Source organism: Tursiops truncatus, chromosome X (assembly GCF_011762595.2).
Source record: "Tursiops truncatus isolate mTurTru1 chromosome X, mTurTru1.mat.Y, whole genome shotgun sequence".
NCBI lineage: Eukaryota > Metazoa > Chordata > Mammalia > Artiodactyla > Delphinidae > Tursiops > Tursiops truncatus.
Genome location: NC_047055.1, coordinates 35188343 through 35209534, shown reverse-complemented (window position 1 = coordinate 35209534; position 21192 = coordinate 35188343). Strand labels below are relative to the sequence as shown.

The window sequence follows — 21192 nt, the reverse complement described above, 5'->3', positions numbered from 1 at the left end:
GGCACGGGTCCAATCCCTGGTCGGGGATCTAAGATCCCACATGCTGCACAGCGCAACAATTGTTATCAATCGATATTTCCTTTCTCGTGCTTGTCCACATTAAGTAGGCTTCTCCTAAAAGGCCCATGCAGTTCAGGTCGCTACGGTTTGCTGGCTGAAATGAGGCAAAGCTACCACAGCATGGCGTCTTCTGCTTATGGGAGACAGGTCCACAACCAGTCACTGAAAAAGGTGGACTCCTTTCCTCTTCTGGCAAATTAAGAGCAAGGTGCAAGGGGCTCTAGGAAGTAAGAGTCAGAGCGGCTGGAACAAGGGCAGGCCCCAAAGGCTTACTTGGATCACCATGTGTGATTCATTCTTCAGAAGCCTTCCCTAGGCCATCCCGGGAAAGGGATGTTTGGAGGGAAGGGGTAGCATGATCTAGGGTGAAGGATGGGCACAGTGTACAAGGGGGCAATTTAATGAAAGGTATTCTGGTGCCTAGATGGCCTGATACGTGTCTAGGGAGGAAGTGGGTTCTAAGGGAATGTGCGTGGCCCAGGAATGAGGAGCTCTGGCTTCATCTGCTGGCATTAATTCTCTCTATGGAAGATGCAGCTCTGGGCAGTACACTTGCAGCTTAATTCCCCCTCCCCTCTGCCGTAGCACTAATGGATCTGTAGTCTTCTTCTACTAGATGTTAATGCAATCAAAGAGATTGCAATGACCTTAAGATTTCCTGATTAATGCCTCCCCCCACGCCCCCAGTCAGCATTACTTTCTTGAATTTCTCAGTGCTTGGCTCATTTCTCAGCTCACTTGACTCTGCTCCATCTTCCAAGTACCTTTTTCCTGTCCTGGGGAGAGGGTTTGGGTGAAGCGGTGGAGCTCTGGGTGGCTTCTCGGCAGCGGCAGATGGAGAATCCCTGTCCTTGAATGAAGGTGTACTCCCCAAAGCGGAAGGTTTTTGGGTTTTGACAAAGAGCAATCTCAGAAAAAGGGACATTGGGAAATGGTAAGTGTGAGTGTGTGCATGTGCGTGCGTGTGTGTGTGTGTGCGTGCACGCGCATGTGCGTGCATGCACGAGAGAGGGAGAGAGAGAGATATACTGATTGAGAGGGACCAGGAGCCTGTCAATAAATGAGGAATCTTGAGAAACTGGTAGGAACAAACTGAAATCATTATTTCATCTCAGGCCAAAGGAGGCACAAAAAGAAACATGCTGAGCCATAGATAAGGAGCAGGGATTACCAGTTTCAGTGGGAAGGAGCTTAAGGTACAGAAACTGATAGATCAGCTTCTCAGGTGGGCAGCCGGAGTCAATGCAAACTGCCCAAAGCAGGACTTGTGATTTTTCTCCTACGATGTTCCTCTTCTTGTCAGTCCCATATAGTAAATGGCACTACAGTTACCCAGTTGCTTAAGTCAGACTCCTAGTCACTATCCTGAATTCCTCTTGTTGCCTCTTCCATCGAGTACTAGCCATCAGCTAATCTGCTGACCTGCCTTCAAAATACATCCTGAATTTGCCCACCTCTCACTACCTCCTCAGCTCTTACCTAGTGTGGGCCACCATCAGCTCTCTCCTGGTCCACTCCTGCAGCCCCCCAACTGGTCTACTTGCTTCAACTCAATGCAGAGTGCTTTCGTGCATGGATGTTCAGGTTGTGTACTGCACAAGGGCACCATAGCTCTGGATGTGCCATTTTTATCGTAGACGCTTACTAACTTACATAAGAGGGTACAGATGGGTGCAGACATTCTGGGCTTCTTGGCTTTAAGTCTGAGAGCAGAGGAAGAGAGCCTGTTCCTACATAAACCTATACCAGTACACATGGTCTTGTACAGACTCCGGAGAGCACACATGCGTGCACGCACGTGCGCACGCACACGCACACACACATTTGGTGGCACAAGTGGGCTCTGTCCTGCCCAAGCCCTGGGTGTCCCCTGAGTTCACTTCTCTCACTCAACACCCATTGCTCTCACATTCTAAAGCCCCATCCCTCCCACCCACAGTTGCCTCATCTTGCGGGGGGGAGGCAGTGGAACAGTGGGGTGCAAAGTGCTGTTGATGGTACATTTTTCTAGGGACAAGAAATGCATAAGTAAGGAGAATGTGGGTGCACACAGCCAAGGCTGCTGCCTGCCAGGACTCTGGTAAGCTCCCTTGGGCAGAACTTATAGTGGTTTAGGTTGTAGCCTAATTTTTGTGCTTTTAACTTGAAGAAGGGGTGTCTTTTTTGTAATCCACACAAAGACACTGTATCAGAGAGTGGCAGCCCTGCCCCCCAATGATCTCAAAGCCGTACAGCCGTCAGCAAGAACTGAAACAAACATTTGAGTACATTGATCCTTTGCTTAAAACCTTCCATTTAGGGCTTCCCTGGTGGCAGAGTAGTTAAGAATCCGCCTGCCACTACAGGGGACACGGGTTCAAGCCCTGGTCCGGGAAGATCCCACATGCCGCGGAGCAACTAAGCCCGTGCGCCACAACTACTGAGCCTGTGCTCTAGAGCCTGCAAGCCACAACTACTGAGCCCACGTGCCACAACTACTGAAGCCCGCGCGCCTAGAGCCCGTGCTCCGCAACAAGAGAAGCCACCGCAATGAGAAGCCTGCGCACCGCAACTAGAGAAAACCCACGCATAGCAACGAAGACCCAACACAGCCAAAAATAAATAAAATAAAATAAATAAATTTTTAAAAACCCTGCCATTTATTTCCCAATGTTCTTAGGATGAAGACAAAACTCCTTGCCTGGCCTGTAAGGCTCTAATGATCTGGCCCCTGCCTTCGTCTGCAGCCTCATCTCATACCACCCTCTCCCGTGCCCCAGGCATCCTGGCTTTAGGACCCCGGATCATGCAAGCTCATCCCTGTACCATGCCCCCCCTGCCCCCTTCTAGAGTGCTAACCCTATGAAGCAAGGACTTTATCTTATTCAGTATTATGTCATCACCTAGTACAGAGCTTGTAATAGGTGATCAATAAATATTTGCTGAGTGAATAAATAACAGGACAGGAACAGGAAAATGGGCCAACTTCGACCCACCCGAATGGCTCTAAGGTGAACCTCAACTCAGCCCCATCACTAGTGTACTTTCAGATCCTCTGGTGAAATGAGATGGCCGGAAAATGCAAGCTGTTTAAGCATCAGAAAGCTGAAAGACCGGTTTGGCCAGAAGGAATAATAATAGTCAGCATAACCGGCAGTTATTGAGGCATTAGCACGTGGTGGGGCATTGCTTTAGGCACTTTACTCATTTACTCTCAGCAGTAACCTTCTGAGGTATTATTAGTATTATTCCCATTTGGCGATGAGCAGACCCAGGAGATTCAGTCACTTGATTCAAATGCAGGCAGTTTGAATGGAGTTTCTCTGCTGTACTGTGGAAGGGTGAGAATCCTCTAATTTCCTCTGGTTTCTTTCTTGAAATGCCCTGGGAGTGTTTCCCTGGTGCAGTCTCATCGTCTTGAACCCAGCCCCGGGAAGCAGGTGGGAGAGGGTCACGTGCCGTGTTGGCAAAGCAGCAGCAAGTGCAGATCTAGTTAGTGTCCCCGTGGGCAAGGAGCCACTTCGGTGATTGACAATATAAATTAAAAAGCTGAGATCTTTTCTCCTTTCTTGATATTGAAATCTATAAAACCATCAAATCCTAAGCCAGCCTCACCCAACTAAAAGGGAGTTGCAGTCACAAAGCAAATTTAACACCTCTTCCAATTTTTCTGACATCAAGTGGAGCGCTTCCACTGAGGTGATAATGGCGTTAGTTTGAAGCTCTCCACGGCTGAAACCTCAGCTATTACAGGGCTAGACTGCACCCGGAACCTTCACATGAGAAGAGAAATTGACACGTGGGGAAGAGGCAACTGACATGGTAGGCTTTGCAGCCTGACCACGTATAAAGAGAATAAAAAAAAATAAAGCAAGGGACAGAAAAAGCGGAGTGATTCTCATCATTAAGGATGTTAGCCTGCTCATGGGCATAACAGAAATGTTTCTTTTTTCTTTATCCCACGTTTTTGGACCCTCTTTACCAAAAGACAACTGTTTAAAACACAATTTGACATCAGTTTGCCCCTCCCTGCTCATAGCCTGTATCGCAAATCTGTGGGCTATACGGGAGGGGGTTCCCCACATATTTTATCAGAATACTAGAACTAGAGAAAGGACCTAACAAGCCATTTGGTTCAACTCATTGACTTTATAGATGGGGAGACCGAGGCCGAGAAGGATGGCTTGCTTTTATTTTCACTAAGCATGTGTGGCGGGGCGGGGGGTAGATGATCTTTGGAAGCTGTTAAGGGGAGAGACAGAACAAACTGCATTGTGAAGGGGAAGGGGTGAAGAAAAATGTTAGTGTTTGATAAATAGCTAGTCATTTGTCACATAAATATATACACATTGCAAACAACACCCCTCTCTGTGGCAGAAACAGAGGGGATGTTCTATACAGAGGGAGGACCTCAGCCAAGGAAGCTAAATGGGGGTCATTCATCCCTCCAACCTCTTTCTGCCATCACAAAGATTGGTCCAATCCACCACCTAGGTGTTCCGTGGGCTCACAGCATTTTGCTCGGCAGAGACTTCCAAACACTGCTTTGCTAGTGGCTGGTGGCATTTAACCTCTGTGGGAGGGATGGTGCCTTTGCCTTTCATCATGGAATCCATTATTTTTCCTTTTTCTTTGAAGCACAGTGCAGAGCTTTTTTTTTTTTTTTTTTTCCAAATTGCACAGCAAAAATAGAAATGCAGCCAGCCCTAAGTACAGCCCTGTGGAGGAGGTTCAGGGCAACCGTCCCTCAGGCAGTGTGTATACAGAGTGTGCTCATTTCAGAAGTTGATGGTAAATCCTGTAGGGAGGGAGGCAGAAAGTACCAGCTCTTCTTCCTCTTCTGCCTTAAAGGGAGACAGACTTGAAACGAAGTGGAGCTGGGAACTCTGGAGAAAGCCAGCCCAGGTGCAGTCGTAGACCCTACCTGGGGAAGTCAGAGTGGACAGCTTAGCTCTGAACTTGCTGTGAGACCTTGGGTAAGTCCCTTCCCGTCTTTGGGTCTCTGTTTTTTTTTTAACTGCCTCTTCTGCCTCACAGGATATCTGAAAGGCTTAACTGTGGAGAAAATAAACACACATATGTTTTGGAAACAGTAAAAACTCAGTATAAGTGCAACCTACTTTTGTTGTTGTTTTATGTCTGCTCCTTGCCTCTGATGGTTGGACCATCTTGGTATAGAACACCTAGGACAGATCCAAGGTCTCTGGAACTACAGAGGGGAGAGGGTGGGAAGGGTCAGTAAGAGTGGGAACAGATCCCACATGAATCAGAGCCCCACCACTTTCTTAACCTCTCTATCTGTGTCTTTCAAAGGCTCTCTGAGCCTCAGTATTCTCATCTATAAAGTGGGGTTGTTGGGAGGATTTAGGTGAGTCAATGAATGGAAAGCTCTTATGCCAGCAGCACTGGCATGAAGTAGGTGTTTGATAATAATGACTGTTACTGATGTTATTTGCTTCTGTGTCCTGAGGAGAAATGTGATTCCTTAATGCCAGTGCGTGGCTAGTCCTTGGTAAAAAATATAGATTCCTGGGCCTCACCCTGGAGAAGTTCTGCTTCTGTAGGTTTGGAATGGAGCACAAGAGTATGTATTTAACAAAAACTCCATTGGTCTAGAGTAGTATTTTTCAAGCTGCCAATTATTACCCACTCAGAAAATCAATTTAGTGGGTAGTGACCAGGATTTAAAAAAAAGGAATGGACTAGGAAATAACAGTGTGCACTGCACACAGTAAGGGTAAGGATTGCTTCAGGACATGTTTGTTGTATACATATATACACACACACACACACATATATAATATATATTTCCGTAATGTGTGCTATATGAATGACAAATGTATTTCTTACTTTAGATCATGGTCCAAAATGTTGGAAATACACTAGAGGATACTATCTTCCATTTGGAGATACTAGTATCCAGAGAAATTATCTGTCAAGTCCCAGCCCAGACAAGAAATGGCCAACCAGAGAATGGAGCAGGACCCATTTCTCCTCTCCCCGTCTCTCCCATGCTATGCTTGGGTTGACAGAGTTGGTTGCTCTCTAATTAGAATGAGTTCTAATACTGTGTAATGGCCCTGGCCTGAGATGTAAGGGCAAGGTAGGGGTATTGCTATAGGTATCAGGCTAATTGCATTGACCCCCATTAGACAGAAAATGCATCTGAGTGAATTGGGGTGTTTAGTTGCTATTGGTTAGTGAACTCTTTGTAAACACAGTTTGTTCTGCTCCTTCTTTCAGACTTTGATACTTACTTGACCATTTGAAACTCTTTTGTTACTTTTGTGAAATCAAGTAATAGACTTAAAACTCTGTTTCAATTCACAGGGACCAACATCAGTGTCTTTTTACTCCCCACTTGGTATGTTGAGGGTATTGGTACCCCCTAAACCTTTCTCCCATGTGCCCCACCTAAAGGGAGCAGCTACTCCTGGACTCCAGGCCAGTATGGTCCTGGGAATAGCTTACCTCGGCAGTGAGGCTTTCTCAGATCACCTTCTGTAAACTGTAGGCCTTGCAGGATCCCCCTACCCCTACTACTTCAGAACTCCCTGTCTCCTTTATATTTTCTCTGTGGTACTTATCAAAACATAACATACTATATTGTAAGTAGTAAACAGATGAAAAAATAACCCCATGCGTCCAGATCTTTTTTTCTTGAAAGATTGGAAATTGAATTTTATGTGAGGTCTTCCACTTTTTAAATGTTGCTAGATCGTCTGATTTTTCTAGAGAGCTTGGACATCTGAATATTTATGTAAAATCTTCTGATTTCTGTGTTGCTTCTGCTGAGGGTTGAGCCACTCTGGCCTGTGTAGAGGACAACGTTCCGTTCAGTCCCGAGTGCCCTTCTCGCGGGGGATGTAACATAGTCTGTTAAATACCAGGCACTTCTCACTCCACAGTGTGTGAATTTACCTGCCTTCCCAACCTCAACAGTCGACATTGCCTCTTGGCGCTCTTTATTGCTTTTGCTCCAGTGACAGAATGAAGACAAGGCCTTTATAGGAACGTTATTAGCATTGCGCCCAGCCAGCGGTACCTTCCAGTAGAATCGGTGTGGTCTAGGGTAAAGGATCTGGGGCTTCAAGTCCAGAGGGCTGGGCTGAATTCTCAGATGTGTGACCTGAGACAACTTACTTAACCTCCCTGGCCTTCAATTTACTTACCTGTAAAAATGAGAAAAATAAGATCTTGCCTCTCTGGGCTGCTATGAGGCAAAAGTGAGATAATATGTATGAAAGCTATTTGAAAAGAGAACATTTTACAACTGTGAGGGTATAGTATCATTTTGAAATCAGCAAAATATTTATTGAGCACCTACTATGGGCCAGCTAATAGACCAAGGAACTCAAGGCCTAGCTGCCTCCATGAGCTCTAGTCTAACTCAGAAAAAGGGACATATGTGAGTGGAAAGAGAGTCAGCACTGCAAAGCCAGAGATGACCAGGCTGAATGAAATGTACAGACTGTGTAACAAGAGAGATTGTGGTGGAAAGGGCTGATCACTGAAGGATTCCTGGAGGGAGTTGCATTTGAGCTGCATTTGGAAAAAGAAATCGGTAGGATTGCGTTGGCAGAGGGAAGAAGAAAGACATCCTAGGAAGGGACAACAGCACGGGTAAGGGCTGACATTATGTGTGTTGGAGGCCTAATCTCCACGGCGTGGAGGGTTCAAGTAGTGACTAGCAGATGATCGCTTCTCCACTTGGCTGGAACGCAGAAGAGAAAATCCAACAAAGCGCGCTTCTTATGAAATCAAAGCAGAGTCCAAATGGGGCAGTGGGCGTGTTTGATTACATTACAGGAGGGCCTAGTACTGTACAGTAGGTCATAATAATAGTTCCCACCTCATGGCGCTGTTCTGAGCATTGAAGGAGGTGATGTGTTTGAAACATTTAGCGCCGGGCCTGATATATGATTAGTACTAAAGAAATGTTAGTTGTCATTATCATCATCATGTTTCATCTTATATTGATGTCAGGGGTTAATAACATGGGCTTTGAAGTCTGCCTGGTATTAGTTGTGTTACCTTGGGCAAGGCATATCACCTCCCTGTTTCTCAGTTCCCTGGTCTTTAAAATGTGAATAATACTAGTGCCAACTGAAACAATAATAATAATAATAATAATAGTGCCAACTGAAAAGGACTATTATGAGGATTAAATGAATTAATCCAAGTAAAGTGCTTATCGCAATGCCCGGTACATGGAAAGCACTCAATAGATGTGAGCTATTACAATGACTATGGCCAGGTAATCATTAATGTAACATGGCTGCATAACAAAAAATTGGGGAAATTGAGAAGCAGAAACAAAATCACCCTAAATCTTACTACTAAGATACAACTGCTGGCTATTATTTTGAGATCTGGTTCTTAAATCTGAAATGTCTTTTGTTGAGAAAATCAAGACTGCAGAAAATGGCACGGATTTTGGGATGCAGTGGTCATTTCATTAAATATTTAGTGAGCACCTACTATATGTTACTGATATTCCAGGGGCTGAGATTCAGCCAGAAACAGGACATGCATGATCCCTGCTTTTAGGGTACTTAGAGCCCAATCGAGGGGGATAGGAAAACAAAATAAAAGTATAAAATAAGCAGTGGGTTTTGCCCACATAGGCCTTGGACAACAATAAGCAAGAGGGGGCAGCCCCAGTAGTTCCTGCCCAGCTGTCCTTACCACTCTGTAGACCGCAGGGAGAGGGCTCATTGGTCCAGAGGAGGACATGGAGAATAGGAGAAAGATGTAATCTCTTAGAGCTGAAAGGGACCAGGTTAATGTGATTCTGCCACTGGGCATCTGTTCATCCAGCCTTGGCTTAAAATAACACTGTCTCACCAGCCTGCTCAGCCTCCTGCAGGACCCTTTCAAGATCAGAAAGCCTTTTTGACAGGTTTACTGAAAATCTGCCTCCTTGCTACCACTGGGTGGCAGTAGTCCTAATTCTGTCACCCAAGCAACCCAGAATAAATGCATACCTTCCATAGGAAAACATTTTTGAGATTTGAAAGCAGGTGGGAAGCCTCTATATCCCTGGATGCCTCTCTTTTGTAGGCCCCATGTCTCTGGTCCCTTCTAGAGCCACTCCTGTTATGGGGTGGTTTCCAGCCCCTGTGTCAATTTCGAGACCCTCCTCTGGAGGTGTTCCACTTTCTCAGTGGTCCTCTTAAAGTGTGCTGCACAGGATGGAACAGGAGACTCCAGGAGAAAACAGCAGAGATTGCAGTGTGACAATTATATTCTGGAATCGAAAAACCTTACTTTTTTTTAACATCTTTATTGGAGTATAATTGCTTTACAAAGGTGTGTTAGTTTCTGCTGTATCACAAAGTGAATCAGCTATACATATACATACATCCCCCTATCTCCTCCCTTTTGCGTCTCCCTCCCACCCTCCCTATCCCACCCCTCTAGGTGGTCACAAGGCACCGAGCTGATCTCCCTGTGCTATGCGGCTGCTTCCCACTAGCTATCTATTTTACATTTGGTAGTGTATATATGTCCATGCCACTCTCTCACTTCGTCCCAGCTTCCCCTTCTCCTTCCCCGTGTCCTCGAGTCAATTCTCTCCATCTGTGTCTTTATTCCTGTCCTGCCCCTAGGTTCTTCACAATCATTTTCTTTTTTTAGATTACATATATATGTGTTAGCATACAGTATTTGTCTTTCTCTTTCTGACTTACTTCACTCTGTATGACAGACTCTAGGTCCATCCACCTCACTACAAATAACTCAATTTCGTTTCTTTTTATGGCTGAGTAATATTCCATTGTATATATGTGCCACATCTTCTTTATCCATTCATCTGTCGATGGACACTTAGGTTGCTTCCATTGACCTGGCTATTGTACATAGAGCTGCAATGAACATTGTGGTACATGACTCTTTTTGAATTATTAGAAACCTTACTTTAATTAATTCAACCTAAATTTGTGCTCTGTTTTTAGCAGCTAAATAATTTAGCTATGTTAAACTGTTGGCTCAAATCGAACCCCTAGATCTTTTTTGAATTGTTTGTTTTTATGTGACCTGATGCTGAGCTATGCTTCCCTTATTTTGGTCTTACAAAATAGACTTAAGTTTTTGAGGATTTTTTTCTTTATCTTATAAATTTCACTTTATTATTTTTTTTAATTTTAGCCCAGTACTCCAGCCCATCTGAGCTCATTTTGAATCTCAGTTTTGTTCTTCAACATATTTGATATCCCTGCCGGCTTTGGGTCATCTCCAGACTTGTAAGTACATTTTCTGTGTCATCTAAGTAATTAGTAAAAGTGGAAAAGCCTGTGGCCTTTCTCTGGTGACTTTTCTGCTGGTTGCCACCTACGCTTTGTGTAAAATTCTTTGATCAATTGCTAATCCATTTCACTTGTGCTATATAACCTGGCTAATATGTTGCTGCCTTATCTCAGCTCATTCATGAGAAAGTTACAGGAGACAATTTCAGATGCACTGCTGAACCCAAGATATGTTGTAGTTACAAAAGACAGGATGGATGAAGGATGATCTAAGATGGCTCGTTTTGTTTTGTAAAATGGAAACTACTGTACTTTTTTTTCCAATTACAAAAGTAATATAATTGTAAAGGTCAACAGCATGCAAAAGTATATAAATTAGAAAGTGAAAGTCCCTCTGTAATTATTTGTGCTGACAACCTACCAGATAACTGTGGTTAATGGTTTTGTGCATTCCTAAACACAGATCTATGATTCAAATCAAATCATGCTAGAGAGAATGTTGTGTGACCTGCTGTTTTCACTTACAGTCTTTTGGAAACATCTTTCCTTGTCAGAATATATAGTTTTACTTCATCCCTTTTAACACCATAGTGTTCTTTTCTGGGGATGTTTCCTAACTTAACTCGTCAGTCCCGTATGGAAGGATATTTAGATCATCGGCACACTTTTGCTGTTGTAAACAGTGTTGCGTGGTGAACTTTCCTTGCACTTAATAAATGTTAGCTGCTATTATCATCATGGGTGACCATATTACCTATTCCATAGAGTTAGGAAGATTAAATGAGAACATATGTAAAACATCCAACACAGTGCTCCGCATAAACTGAGTGTTAAATAAATGACAGCAATAATTGATTGTATTTATATCCCCCTTTGGATACCTACCTCATTATAACTTGTGTGACTTCTATTTGTGTTCATGTCTTGATCGCCTCCTCTAATTTATAAGCTCCCTTGAGAGCGGAGTTCTCTCTCTCATTCTCTCTCTTTTTTTCTCCCCACCCCCCTGCCGCCGCCACCAACTAGAAAGCATAAAAGACCCATTGCTGGGGATTAGTGAGCTCTCTAAAATTTAGATGAATAAATGTTGCCATAATATTTTAAATCTCTTTATCACTGTATTGTGTTCTTGTTAGAAAGCATCTTTCCCATTAACTAATCAACGGGGCCTTGTCTGTTGGGCAGGGCATGGCATACATATTCCAACAACTGAGCCACTGGTCACAGTATTAGCAATCTATGGAATCGTAGCTTTGGGAAGGTTTCCAGAAAACAATGGCCTTGAGTGTGTGTTTATCTGAGCAGAATACATTTACATGTCGCTCTCAGGCTTCTGCTGTCTAAATGGAAAGGGACATCAAGTGCCAACTTAGTTTAGGCCACCATGAAGTCTCTCAGACTACCACAGTGGCCTCCTAAGTTGTTTCCCTACTTTCACTCATGCCCTCCACACTGCAGCAAGAGCAATATTTAGACAATAGTAAATCAGATCACATCATTCCCCTCCTCAAAACCCTTCATTGGCTCTCATCTCACGTAGTACAAAATCCAGTTTGCTTCCCATGGTCTACAAGGCCCTGCATAATCTGGCCCCTGCATATCTCTCCAAACTCATCTTGTTTCACTCTTCCCCTTGCCCACTCTGCACCACCCACACCGGCCTTCTGTTGTGAGAACACACGCAGCTCATTCCTGCTTCAGTGCCTTCATTCTCATTCTGCTCGCCACCAGGAATTGAATCCCACCCATGCCCCAACTTTCCCATGCTTCCTTCTGCCCTTCAGGTTTCCATTTAATGATACCATCTCAGAATGGTATCATTCATTGAGGTCTTTCCTGTGTATCCTATCTCAAGTAGGTTCCCGTTGGTTCATGTCCCCCATGTTAACCTCAAACTCATTGGTTCCCAGCCCTCATTTCACATTAGAAGTCACTCAGAGAACATTTAAAAAATGGCCAGGCTCCTTCTAGACCAAGGAAATCAGAACCTCTATGGATGAGTCCCAGGTTATCTATATTTTAAATGTTCCTCTGGTGATTTTAATGTGAAGCCAAGGTTGACAGCTGCTGTTCTAATCTATCAGCTTGTCTATTTTCTCCTTAGTACTTATCACAAGCTGTAATTATTATGCTTATTCCATTCATTTATTCAATAAATATTTATTGAGCCCCTACCATGTGCCCAGCATGACTCGAAATACAGGGATTAAAACAATGAACACCATAAACACAAATCCTAACCTTTAGGTAACTTCCATTCTAATATGGAAGATAAACAATAAGATATATATGTATATATGTGTAGACACACACACACATATGTATATATATAGCTGTGGACTGAATGTTTGTGTTTGTGACCCCCAAATTTCATATACTGAAGCCCTAACCTCCAATTGGATGATATTTAGAGATGGGGCTTTGGGAGGCAATTAGGGTTAGATGAGGTCATGAGGGTAGGGCCCTGGTCTCATGAGATTAGTTTCCTTGTAAAAAGAGACGCTGGAGAACTTACTCTGTCCCCCATCCCATTCCCCTCTCCCACACACACATGAGGAGAGGTCCTGTGAGCACAGAGCAGCCACCTACCAGGCAAGAGAAGAGGCCTTAGAGTGAAACCTACCTTGCTGTCACCTTGATCTTGGACTTCCCAGCCTCCAGAACGGTGAGAAGTACATTTCTGTTGTTTAAGCCGCCCAATGTATGGTATTTTGTTAGGGCAGCCTGAGCAGACTAAGACATATGGTATGTTAGATAAGGATAAGTGCTAAGGAGAAAAATAAAGCATAAAATGGAGATTTTTTTTTAGAGGGGAGAGAGAGAAGTTTTAGATAGAGTGGCCTAGAAAGAGAATCTTGAGTAAAGATATGAAGGAAATGAGAGATCTAGATACGCAGCTATTTGGAGATAGAGCATTCAAGGCAGAGAAAAAGTAAGTGCAAAGGCCCTGAGGCTGGACCAGACCTGGTGTGTTTGAGAAACACAAGGGGGCCAGTGTGGCTGGAGAGTTGAGAACAAGGGGCAGAGTGGTAGGAGATAAATTCAGAGAAGTAATGGAGGACAGATAATGTGGAAACTTAAATGTTATTGTAAGAACTTTGACTTTTACTCTGAGTAAAAAGTGGCACGTAATCACTGAAGAATTTCTAGCAGAGAGGTAACATAATCGGACTTAGATTTTAATAGGCTCACTCTATCTGCCATGTTGAGAATAAACTGAAGGGGCAAAAAGGCGGGAGCAGCAGAACCAGCTAGGAAGCTGCTGCAATAACCCAGGTGAGAGATGATGGTGGCTTGGAGAAGGGTGGTAGCAATGGTAGTGATGTGAGAGACAATGGTCAAAATCTCTACGTACCTTGAGAGTTAGAGTACACAGGATTTGCTGACTGTGTTGGGCCCGAGGCAGTGCATAGTCAAGGACAACACCATGGTTTTTGGCCTGAACGTCTAGAAGAATGGAGTTGCCATTTTACTGAGATGGGAAAGACTACGGGAAGAGTAGGTTTGAGGGGAAAATATCAAGGGCTTAGTTTTGAAGTTGACAATTTTGAAGCACCTGTTTTTAGACATTCAACTGGGGATGTTAAGTAGAGAAGTGGAAATATAAGTCTGGAGTTCGTAGGAGAGGTTGGTCCTAGAGGTAGGACTTTGGGAGCTATGAGATTGGACGAAATCACCTCAAGAGTAAATTCAGGTAGAAAAGAGAAGAGGTCCAAGGACTGAGACCTAAAGCGTTCCAAAGTCTAGAGGTTGAGTTGAAGAGCAAAAGAAATTGGACCTGAGAAGAAGCAGCCAGAGTAAAAGGAAGAAAACCAATAGAATGTGGTTTCCTGGAAGCCAAGGGAAGAAAGGCATTCAAGGAAGAGAGAGTGGTCACTATGTCAAACACTGCAGAGAGTTCAAGGAAGAGGAGGACGGAGAAAGACCGTGGGATTTTGTAACATGTAGAGGAGGGCAGCAATAGGGTAGTAGCAGTATCTGGAGGGAGGATTAGTGTTGAGAGAGGATTTTATTAATGTTTTGGATGGGAGAAATAATATTCTAATGCGAATGATCCAGTCTCCCACATTAGAATGTAAGCTCCTTGAGGGCAGGGATTTTGTTTCTTTCATCCCCATCACCTCCCACGGTGCCTAGCACAGAGTCGGCGTTCAGTAAATGTTGTTGAGACATAGAGAAGAGACTTGTGGTTGTCAAGGGGGAGGGGGGTGGGGGAGGGATGGATTGGGAGTCTGGGTTTAGCAGATGCAAACTATTATATATAGGATGGATAAACAAGGTCCTACTGTATAGCACAGGGAACTATATTCAATATCCTGTAATAAACCATAATAGAACAGAATATGAAAAAGAATATATATATATGTATAACTGAGTCACTTTGCTATACACCAGAAACTAATGCAATATTGTAAATCAGCTATACTTCAATAAGATACATTTTAAAAAATGTTGTTGAATAGGTGAATGATCAAATGATTGAAGGAATCAATGGAAGTAAAGGTCAAAGAGTTGAGTAAGAAGTAGTAGCAGGATAAAGTGGCAGGTGAATTGAGTAGCACCCTGGCTTGAGTTCCAGTCACTCCTGCCACACGCCTGGCACACCAAGCTTACCCCAGGGCCAGACAGCCTAGGCATGCGTTGCATGACACAACTCTCTTTGCCAAGAGGGCACGCTGTGTCTCTGCGGTCATCCGTTCCAGGGAGCAGACAGGCTTTGGGACTGTAAGAACTGAGCGCGGCCAGACAAGACCGCAAAGCTCAGGAGCACGCCAAAAGAGAAAGCCCTCTGTGTCATCGCCATTCTCCGGGTGTGGTCTGTCTGCGGCACAGGGCACATGTGAGACACGGGCCACACTGCTGACCCAGTCTGCCCCTGCTGGCTGGAGGGTGATTAATAACCTCCTGTAGCTCAGGCCAAGGAACAGCTAAACCAGAGTCCAAGGAGAAGCCCATGGCCATGCAGCCACCGGAAGCCTTGGACCTGGCTCCTCCCAGCAGCTGCACTGCACAGTCCCCACAGTGTAAGGTGATGGGTCGGCCCAGTGGGGCTTCCCCACGGTGCCTGTGACTCAGCTGTTGCTGGAAAGATGGCATGGCCCAGCGCCGGGCTAGTGCATAAGGGGCACTTTTGAACGAATGAACCCTTTGGGACTCTGGGAATTGACACAAATAGTGAGGAAAGAATGCTTCTTTTTCCATGCCTTCCCTGTCATCTCACTCTATGCCCAGACACAGTCCTATGCTGGGACACAGCCAGGGGCAGAGCATGTCCTGGGCTGGGAAGAAAGGACAGGGAAGCCCACATAGTTAATTGGCAGCACCCCCAGACAGACCTTTTCCATCTCCTCACCTGGCCCCCAAAGACTCTACCGTCATGTCACGTCTTAGGAGTCCAAAACGTTTATTTCAATCCACATTGACTTAATACCTGATCTGGACCACATCCTGTGTGTTTTCTCAAAGTTGTTACTATAATGATAAATACAATAACAACAGTGACCACTACTACTACTTCTAATATTAGTAATAATTACTGCAGCTGACACATGCTGAGCACCTACTACGGGCCAGACGCTGGGCTAAGTACTTTACATACATTGTCTGTTGTACTCCTCACTGCAGCCCTGTGAAGTGACTACTATTTTGTTTAATTGAAGTGTAGTTGATTTACAATGTCATGTTAGTTTCAGGTGTACAGCACAGTGATTCAGTTATACATATACATTCTTTTTCAGATTCTTTTCACTTATATGTTACTACAAGATATTAAGTATAGTTCCCTGTGCTGTACAGTAGGTCCTTGTTGGTTACCTACTTTATATATAGTAGCGTGTATCTGTTAATCCCATCCTCCTAATATTATTATTGTTTCTCTTGAACAGAAGAGATTCAACCTATGAAGGGAGAGAGTTGAGATTCAAGCCCAGATCTGTCTCATGACAGACTCACGCTCTACATGGTTCTCTATTATAGAATCAATGTGCTCTTTTAAAAAATGTAAATCAGATGGTATCATGCCTTGGCTTGACAGCCTCCAGTGGCTTCCCATCACACTTAGAGTAAAATCCGACTTTCTTCCTGGGCCATCGAGGCCTGGCAGAACCCAGCCTTTGCCTGCCTCCCCAGCCTTATCTCATTTTCCTCTTCCCCCGCCCCTACAACACCTGTGCACCGGGCTCTGCGGCAGTGGCAGTGCTCCGCTTTGGGTACGTTTGGTAGTCTGGCTTTGTTGCTTAACCCTGCTTACGGTGATACTTCCCTTGGAAAATACCTTCCATGGTTCAAACAACCATCCCTACTGGTATAAGGTGGGAGCTGCCTGTGATTGTCAGTGCAGCCATTGTTCCCCGGATAGTTGCTGGGCTATCTTATTACTTTCTCTCTCCCTCACTTGTGTTGTAAGATCCTAGAAGGTTGAGAGTATCCCACATCCTCTCCAGCACCAAGAAGAACGTGATGCTCAGAGGTAAATCTAAGCCCCAGTTCTCATTCGGTCACTGTTGATATTTGGTGAGACTCTCCTGGATGTCTGGGGTGTGGGGCCCAGAAACAGCACTGGACTAGGAAACGTATGACCTATATCTTACTCTGGTTCTTTCACTCATTAGCTTAGGAGACCTTAGATGAATCCTTTCACTTTTCTAAGCCTCAGTTTCTTCATCAGTCAATGAAAGTAATAGTCTCTGCCCCTGAGGGATCGCTTTGAATATCTAATAAGATGACTTACTGGATAGTGGTCTGTAAAGTAGGGAAATTTACATAAAAATGCCTATTGAGTGCTTACTATATTTCAGATACTGCTCTAGGCTTCTCACATGTTTTACCTCAATCAATCCTCAGAAAAAATGAACTATACTAGTATTAACAGCATCTCCACTTTACAGATGAGAAAAATGAGACACAGAGAGGTTAAAAGTTTTGTTCATCATTACCTAGCTAGTAAGTGTTAGAGCCAGATTGTGAACCCAGGCAATCTGGCTTCAGAACCTGTAGACTGAGCCACTCACTTCCACATGTAAAGTACTGGGTTTTATTAGGGGCATGTCTTAGTCCGTTCTGGCGACTATAACAGAATACCATAGACTGGGTGGCTTATAAACAACAGAAATTTCGTTTTTGCAGTTCTGGAGGCTGGCAAATCCAAGATCAAGGTACCAGCATATATGGGGTCTGGTGAGGCCCTCTGCCTGGTTGCAGATGGCCATCTTCTCCCTATCATCTCACATAGCAGAGGGGGAGAAAGGAGCTCTGTGGACACTTTTTCTAAATAAGGGCACTAATCCTATTCATAAGGGCTCCACCCTTATTACCTAATCACCTCCCAATGGCTTCACCTCCAAATACCACCACATTGGGGATTCGATTTCAACATACGAATTTTGAGGGGATACAAACCTTCAGTCTGTAGCAGACGGGAGGTTATTATTTTTTTTTAAAGTAAAAAATAATTTTTGCTATCATTCTGTCCAAGTGTTGTACCACTATTCCTCTCACTGGGCCATATGCTACTTGGTTTCCTTCACCTGTTATTGTTTAACATTATGGTAGCGGACCCTCACTCCACCCCAATTCTCTTACCTTCCCCTTCCTCAAAGCCACAAGAGGTTCCCAACACATGTGATATTCCAGAGAACATAATCTTCCCATGTCCAGAGATGAGTGTGGGTGCCTGGGGGTCTGGTCCCTTTGTGTCTTCATGAGTACTGAGCACCTCCCACGTGTCAGGGCCTGTCCTAGTCAACTGGGGATACCTCAGGGAACAAACAATCAAAATATCCCACCCTGCACAACTTCACTTCAACGGTATTCTTGCCCCCAATACACAACCTTAATCTAACTGTGAGATAACATCGGACAAACCTCCACTGAAGGAAACTACAAAGTAACTGACCTGGACTTGTCAAATTGTCAAGGTCATGAAAGACAAAGACTGAGGAACTGTCATAGTTTAGAGGACGCTAAGGAGACATGACAACAAATACAATAGGAGATCCTGAATTGGATCTTGGGATAGAAAAAGGACATCAGTGGAAAAACTGGGGAAATTTGAATAAGGTCTGTAGATTAGTTAACAGTGTGGTATCAGTATTAATTTCTTGGTTTCAATACTATTACCATTATTATCTAAGGTGTTTAATGTTAGGGGAAGCTGGGCGAATGGTATACAGCAACTCTCTGTGCTATGTTTACAATTTTCCTGTAAAGTCTAACATTATTTCAGGAAGTTTGAAAGCAGGCTGGCAGGCACAGAAATGATAAATGCCAAAGGATATGGGAAGGGCATTGACAGTATCTGCTGCGCTTCCTGAGCCGCAGTGTCTTCATCTGTAAATTAGACCCAATAATAATGTATCTCAAAGAATTTGTATGGGAACCTGCTTTTGAAGTATTATAAAAATGCAAGCTATAAATATTCAGTTTTGTGACAGAAGCTACAGAAGAAATAAAAATACCATCACTCCATCCTCTAGGAAAATTTTTTTTAATAAAATTATTTCAAAATAAAAAGTTAAACAGATCCCTGCCTTCCTGGGGCTCACCTTTTGGTAGAGAGAAGGTGGAGGAGGGAATAAGTAAAGCAATCAGGAAATTAGTATTTTAGAAGGAAATAGATGCTATGGAGAGAAATAAAGTAAGGCAGATAGGGAGCAGAAGAGGGGCAGTTTTAAAATAGGATGGTTATGGCAGGCCTCACTGAGAAGGTGGCATTTGAATAAAGACTTTAAAGGAGGGAGGGAGCAAGAGCTCCAAGAAGGAGTGTATCGGTCAGAGGGAATAGCGAGTGCAAAGGCCCTGAGGCTTGACCACTTTAAGGAACAGCAGGAAGCCTGGAGTGACTAGAACAGAGCTTAGCAAGGTCAGTTTGCCTCATCCTGTGATCTTAAAGATAACAGGACGAAACTGGCCACAGGGGAAGGCTCAGGGAAGTCAAACAATAGACACCAAATAGAGGACCTGCCATTGTCCTCTGTTTCCAGCAGAGTCACCAGTGACAGAAACATGAAGGCAAAGAAAAGAGCAGGGAAGTGAAATCGCTGAAGTCTAGAGTCCTTGTCCAATTTCTGGTGAGGAAACAAATCATTATTAAGCACCATAACGAGTTACTGAGTCTCCTGTGCTTGATTTCTCTCCAATCAGTGAACTCTAATTAATGCTGAGTGTGGCAGTAAGACCACCGCCTGAGACATCTTCATGATTTCGCCTTAATGAGAAGTGTAATTGGTAGCATAGAAAAGCGGGCTGATTTTTCTTGGCCTAATAAGTAGAATTGATGAAAAATGCAGAGCATCCTTCTGGGTTGGTTTATGTGTATTATCAAAAGCCCTTGAGTCATCCAGTTAGCATCATTTGGATATTTGGGGTCTAGTAATGCATGCACTAAACAGAATGCAGGCCATGATGCCACACGGGAAGCAGCCTCCCCTGGCCTGATGTGTACCTAAGGAAGATGGGCCAAGCACAGGGTCAGGGGGGTGGTCCCTGGAGCCTCCTCGTCTGGCAGCCGTGACCCAGGATGCTTCCTCTTCCAGCTGTGCAGAAGCAGCAATCCACGCGGGGAAAGCCAGCCTACTGGGAAGTTTGTAGACAGCAATGGTGTTTTCAGAACACCTCAACTCATCCAGAGGTCCACACAAGCATGCAGCCTTGTCCTTATAGTGTTATAAAGATTGGATGAGAGGATTTAGTGGATAGTATTCTCCAAAATGTAAACTACTCCACTTGTGTAAGGTATTAATATATGTATTACTGTTATTAGTATGTACCACAGGAGGTGTAAGGAAAGTAGAAGACCTACAGCCATAGTGTTTTCCGGTTCTCTGCACGTCTAATGTTATATAGAGGGGGCCATTGCCCTCTTTTTAGAAACAACGGCTACCATTTTGAGCACTTACCATGTGCAAGGCACTAGGATAAATGCTTTGCATACATCATCTCCTTTCGTCCTCACAATGATCCCATGAAGTTGGTACTGTTTCTCTCTCCATTTTAAAGTCGGGTAAGTGAGGCTCAGAGACGTTAACTAACTTACCCAAGGTTACAGAGTAAGTGGTTAGAAACAGGATTTACATGCAGGAGACTGGCTCTAGGATTCTGTGTCCTTATCTCTGTGCTAAATGCTAACATTTCCCAAACTGAACGGGACTGGGCAAGATTCAGGTTCAGAGCAGGGGTATTTGAGTTAGTGTATGTCTGAACTCCACTATTACGTATAAACCCGAGCTTAGGTCAGGTTACGAGATCCTGAAATGTGTAGATGTGTGCGTGTATACACAATATTATATTTATGTATAATATATAATATTATGTTTATATATATTATATAATTACACATACCATATTTATATATAATATTAAATGTATATATTTTAAATGCATAAATACATACCATGTATATATTATATTTAATATACATATTAAATAAGCAGAAAATGAGAATTCATGGTGGGAGAGAGTATTAGCCAATTTTTAATAGTCGTAATGTGAAAGACAACCCCTTTGTTAGTTTGAGTTAAGCTATGTGAAACATACTCTATGAAAACATTTCCCGACTGTGGGCCTTCTTGTACAAAAATTTGAGATATCTGCAATTCACACATACTCAGTCAATTTAAGCACATTCTGTCTTACTGGCAGGGACCAAAATCTGTACTACGACAAGGAGTCCTCTGATGAAAGAGATGATTAGAAATGGCAACAGCAATGTACATGGGTTCCCAATTAGGGAGTTTTCTAACGGTTGTCTAGTAATGCAAGTGCCCTCCGTTTGGGTTCTGGCAATAACTTGAGTATTCTTTAGTTCCCAATCAGGATGAACCCAATTCAAAATGTTCTCAAGTCCTGGGCCAGAGGAAATGATCTCACTTGGCACATTATTGAGTTCCTGTGAAGAAGAAAGACACTA

General features: G+C 43.8%; 1 protein-coding gene across 2 annotated transcripts in view; it reads left to right on the top strand.

Moving 5' to 3' along the window:
• PAK3 (p21 (RAC1) activated kinase 3) overlaps positions 1-21192 on the top strand; it is a 285248-nt gene that overhangs the window by 38116 nt on the left and 225940 nt on the right. For both annotated transcript variants that reach the window (XM_073799469.1, XM_073799468.1), the window contains exon 2: positions 10189-10283. The gene's annotated coding sequence lies outside the window, so the exon portion shown is untranslated. The remainder of the gene's footprint in view (positions 1-10188; positions 10284-21192) is intronic.